A 6,318-nucleotide genomic window follows, 5' to 3' on the forward strand; every position below is an offset into this window, starting at 1 on the left:
CATTGCCTATTGATTTCATTACTTATAGCATAACACATCAACATCCATAGTTAGACGGCTCAAACCTGAACGATAGGAAATGATGTTTCCTAAAGAAATTTAGAGTCACTGTACGAAATTTGTAAAAGATTGTTCAGAGATGGATCTACAAAACAAATGGCTAGCAATAAACAATTTTCAGTCGGAACACACATTTTGTGCTTGTTATTGGTGTTTCTTCTATTTAAAAGTATAAATTTAAGGGTTTTCATTGCATCCTACATAATGCTTCTGTTACAAGTCGAGGTTTTGCGAGTATCTATAAAAATTAATTTTTCTCCGAAGCTCATCAGTCACGGAATTATTAAAATTCAGTTAACCTAATCTTCTCACTTTGTTTCTCGAGCATAGGATAGGGAGGCTGACAATAACTAATGATCGCGTTTATCTTCATTTACGAAAGTCGTTTTCTTTGTTTTGAATAACTAAGGAGTGGTTTTTGTGTTGCTTACCCTGAACTAGATCTTTGATTTTAAGCACACTTTTAGTCAAGTGTTATCTGCCCCTGATGTGATAGAAATAGTTTTTATGAAGTTTTTATTGTATTGTTTAACTCAGTCTGTAAAACTTTATACATAAGAATGATATTCATAAAATACACAAATTGGGGATGAAAAATATTTTTTGAAAAATATCACTTTTCAGATTCTGCCGTCTTTAAAGCGAACAGAAAATCACGATTGTAACCCTTTCTCATTCCACGATATGCTTTCCTCAATCTGTCACAGGAACGAGAACGATCAGTGTCTTTCACGCGTCCTCAAAAGAATAATAATTATTCCACACTTCGGTCGGAATAATAGTAGAGCCCGTCAGCGTGAGCACAAGCGCAGCTCGCCTGTCAACTATTTGCGACATTGCGCGCAAAATCATTACAACCTCATTACCATTCATGAGAGCACGCGGTTGTAACCAGTGATGCGCATTTGTCAGCATTCGTCGGTACATTCGAGCATTCGCCATTGCACTACCATTGATTGGAATGCGACTGCATGACAGTTTTTTCTTCGTTAGTTTGCTATCTGTGCGCAGTCGAAGAGAGCTGGAAACTCTCCTGGGGGGCATCATTTCCGTGTATTTTTTTGCCGCTTTGTAACAAATTAGATTATTGTCGGTACGCAGGCAGCTCGCCGTCAGTCAAAAGCCCGCCGACGAAGCTGGCTCCAGTGCGCTATTGCCTATGGATGAGTTACGTTCCAACATTCACTTCCAGATCATTTTTTGTATACCAGTGTGTGTGATGGAATAAACATAAAATGCTTATTTGCTTTAGCATAAACAATTGTATTTTCAAAACGGTTTTTGAAACGATTTATTTATAAAACATATAACTTTTCAATACTTTTCGCATATGATTGAAAAATTCTGCCAATCAACCGATGATGGTTTTCTTTGAAGAATTAAAGCACCAAAGACTTTTGATTGTATTTCCGTGTTTGTACTCTTTTAGAACAGAATGAACGTTTAGGTAAAGCTAATAAACCAACCTGTTTTGTATTTTTGAACCTTAAAGTATTGAACATAAAGTTCAGATTTGAAAAGGGTTTATTTCATGCTTTCAGTGTTAGAAGAAATCGAATTAAGGGTCACACTAAGCCGAAGGACAGCAAAAGGTCTGTCAATGGTCCATAAACAACGCATGCGTAATCACGATGGCAAGCGGCAGCCTTCATTGTAAGCACGTACTGCCTTGTACCATGAAATGAGCGGCAAGTGTACCCCGTTAGGATCACTGGGGCTTCGAATTTGCTCTTGTTTTACCCTCGATCATCTTGGCGACGATCTGTTAGCACTTTTATAATGCAATTTATGGGAGCCTGCACCGCCGTGTGTGCGGCACAATAGCTTGCACTTGGCTACGATCGGTGCCGTAGGCCACGCAGGAGAGACGAAAGTCGGGCAGCACTTCGCAGTCTAGTCTTGTTTTATTCAGCTCTACTTGCAAGGGCCCGCTTCCACACCAGGCGAGCGATCGCACACGGTTTGATAAACTCTCCTTACACGATCGTAAAGCAATTTGTATTGAAGACTCCATAAAAGGTCCGACAGAGGAAATGGTAACTGACCGCCGTCGTGGCCCTGCTGCGTAACGATATTCCTATGCTCGGGCTGGCTGCTCGTGTTAACCGACAGCCTCACCGGTGGCCAATTTTACTCGCGATCGAACTGTCATTCGACTTCAAGACGGATGCACTGGAGATCTCGCTCAAGGAACGCACTTTGCTACTTCGCTGGTAAGCATTTGGCTGATGGCTGGCATATCAATTTTTGTTTTTCCTTCCTGTTTCGAAAGGAACGTCTGAGATATTTGTCACCGTTAGTTCCTCTCACTTGGCGTCAGCTAATTTCCTGCCATTCCAAGCACCAAACAACCGCAAGTGATCCAACGCATGGTTGATCGCTGTGAAAATAACTCCATTTAAAGTTCAGTGAGCTTTACAGTGGGTGTGAAAAGTCATGGGTCATATGTTTTGGGCATATAATGGATTAAATTTTAATTTGATCAATTTACTCATATGAAACATATTTGTTAAGAAATAGTACGTATCCATGGAGAATACAACATTAAATGATAATAACCTAAAATAACTTTAATAAACATATAAGATTGTGGTGTCCGACATTGCTTTCATTTTTAAGCGGGGAGCTCAGTTTTTGTTTTCGTGGTGTGTTCTGTTTTCACCGGTATCGAACTGGTGGAATTCGTTGAAACGACAGCAACGAATTGATCACGCCTTGCTGCGACCTATTAGAAAAACTGGTTTCAGTTCCTTCCATAATCAAACGATCGGTGATGGCCGATTTTCGAGGCAGAAAATCTCGCCACAGATATCGCGCGGTGAAAACCGTAACATAAGCCACTATGGACAGCTATAATAAAAGATATCATAGTCTATTTTTAAACTTATGCCTGCGAAGAGATGTACACGAATTTGAATATTGTAAGATTCCAAAAGAGTGTAGCAAAATCAACACATTTTTATTCAAACGACAATAAAAGGAAGTTTTAGCTTCAGTTTTTCAACTTCAAAGTCTATGAATTTTATATAAATGTTACAAACTTCATTACTTCATTGCTTACTGGTGATATATACACAACGCATTCTCTGAAAAATATTAACAACTAAGTGCAATCGCAATTGCGCTTGAAAAATAACCTAGGGCAGTACACGAAGTGAAAAATCATGCAACACCCGAGAGCAACAGAAATCAATCGAGATCGTGTTAAAATTTTCTCAACTACACATGTCACACGTTGTTGTTTCACCGTCCCTTCATGACATCCTCCTGCTCATTTGCATTTAGCTTCGATTCGTCGGTGCAATTTCTTCCGACGCAACACGGTGTCCTAGCATCATGATCGATCAATTTCGCCGCAATCTGCTTGGGCAATTACGTTTGGCCAGAGAAGTCGAATCCGGTCGCGTTTATTCGATCGACACCGGCACTAAATTTGCATACAATTACGATGTAAATGAAGAAATATGATGTTCGTTTAAAATTCAATAATTTGCACTCGCCGCAATGTGACCTCGTTCACGCATGCATCTTCGAAATTTGTCAAACCGGTACGCAACACCGTGGCGGATCCTGGCCCCGAAGTCAATCGAGTGCACGGACAAAGCGCAAGCGAAAAACGATGACCCAAGACAAGCGGTGCTCTGGATGATGGTGCCAATTTGTTCCAATCAGCGACGACATTCAGAGTGGTAAATAAATTGTATCAAATTTAGCCGGTACCATCGCGGTGGGTTCGCTGTTATAGATATTTAATGATACGATTATTATTCATTCCGCAGGACGTTCGCTTGCTGGTTGCCAGTCCACCTGGGCCATCCAAAGGCCCTGCTATGAGCCGCACACTGATGCACTGGAAGGATTTTGGCCGTTTATGAGCATTTAACACCCCTTGAGGTTCAGAGGTGCAGAAAAACAGAAACGAAAGCAAAACGAAGGCCACCAACCCGTTCCCACCGAAACTAGTTGAACGGGTACGCTCTGGCCAATCCCGGCCGAACGGGGCTGATCGAAGAAGTTGTAAATCTAATTTAAACCGATGGAAATCTCCCGTGTCTGTGGCAGGCTTGACTTTAACCATGTCTTTATAATTAATTAGTCCGTCAACGATGCCATTCCCTGGTGCCTGTTACAGCGAGCCCCGCAGCAATAAACGACTAAAGCTGTCAGTCATTCGGCCCTCCGCATGGCCGGACGAATCGATACCCAAACTGAGGGTACACAGTAGCTGTCAACACTAACCCGTGAGAAATCAATTAGCCGGCCATGGTGCGAGAGCGTAAAGGAAATGACAAAATAACAAATCATCGTTGAGCGCTGAAGTTCGCCATGTTATGAACCGTGGCTGGAAATGTGATACGTTTAATGGCAGTCTAGTTTTCGTAAATTAAGTGAGGGTCAGTAAAATCTGATTAAAGCTACATCTCACAGCCTGATATTCGCGAAACTGAATGAAGCACAAAAAATAATTATAACCAAAATACCCATCTTCAATGGCTCAACGATTTTTTTCGCAAAACCAAAGACTTGGCCATAAGCAACGAACCTGGAAGAAAAGAGACACTTCACACACTTTCACAGCTTACCGCTGTTAATCAATATCGAATGGACTGTGAATACAAACTAAATTCGTGTAAAGCTATTTATCTTTGGTTTGCGTTATTTATGTTTTGTTTCCTAAATTAACATTTATAGACAAATAACAAAGTTAAAACACGATATTTTAGAATACTTGAATTAAAAAAAAAAAAACAGAATCCACGACTCCGGTTGAGGTGTGTGTTCAGGCCATGTGCACCCCTCATTTATATGCTTTTACTAATAAAATTAACTTTCGCTGGCGAGAGCGGGGTTTTCTCGTATGTCACAATCATACTTACAATATAATTAAACTAATTATTTAACTGAAATGAGTGCTTACATAAAATTTGGTGTTCATGCAAGGAATTATTTTCTTAATATATGTTGCCATTATATATGTTATTCTTTGTAACACCATTTTTTGTATAATTCCAGCTGAATAGAATACGATCTGAATATTAACTGAATAGAATTACTATTTATAATTAAAATTTAATTAAACATATTGTGTTGTTGTTTATGAATATAAATGAAATAAAATTAAATAAAATAAAATAAAAGTTACACTTATTTAAGATATCGTTAAAGACCAACCAACCAAATTTCATTCAAACTAACTGTAAAAGCTCTCTTTAAAAATAAAAATGAATAATGATCAAGTACCTCAATATTCAAGATCCAATTACACTACCACGTTGGAAATCAACGTATCAGACGCATCTCTTCTTACACTTTCCAAACCATCGTGCAAACAATAACAAATTGAAATTCTATTGATTTTGAATTGGCAGCAAAACATGGGCGTCGATCGCGCATGACCATTCCGATGAACCAGAAGTGCGAATACAAGGGGCAAAGATGTAAAAGAATGATGAATAAATTTTAAATTTAAGTGGAGCAAAACTCCACCACGAACCGGTTTCGGGAATCGAGAAGCTCTGTCTTGAAAAGCCTTAGCCGTCGGAGTATACCGTGCGGTGACAACGACCAACGGATTCGATTCAACCTGACCCGAAGTTCCGAACGATGCCGCCAAAATCGGCAGGTTCTCTTTTTGCGGGAGCTTGATAAATGACTTTATTAAAAAATTTAACATTTTCTCCAAACTGAATTATTTCTTCGCAGCGGCTGAAATCAGGTAGCACAATTCGTCCTCGTTAAGCTTCCCTACACGTGTCACGCTGAAACCGAGCTACTTTCCACATTCCTTGGAGGAATATATTTGTGAAGCAAAACGAAATCAAGAATATCAAAAATATTCAAGTTATTCGTAACGATGCGTTAATATCTGCATAAGCAGTTGGAAATGTAAGAATAAACAACAGACTTGTTGTTTACGAAAAACGAAGAAATGCATATCGAGTGGCGGCAGATTGAAGCTGAGCCAAAGATATATGTTCACTTACATTTCGTACGTATTTATGATTACACCTGAGCAGTATTTTTGTTCAATTTCAAAGGCTCCAAAAGTCGCTGCCCCCTTGTTTCCCCGTAAAGGGCGAAGGCGTACAGGTCATTCAACGATTGTGCTGGTGGCATGCGTGATGTAGAAACAAATCCTTTCTTGCCTTTTCAACACGCGCGAAGACAAATTATTTCCGATTGAGACACCGGTCGTCGAATTTTGGAGGTGAGCGACTATCTCGGACTCGTAAATTGGCTTAATTTGTATTTCGAGCG

Source organism: Anopheles ziemanni, chromosome 3 (assembly GCF_943734765.1).
Source record: "Anopheles ziemanni chromosome 3, idAnoZiCoDA_A2_x.2, whole genome shotgun sequence".
NCBI lineage: Eukaryota > Metazoa > Arthropoda > Insecta > Diptera > Culicidae > Anopheles > Anopheles ziemanni.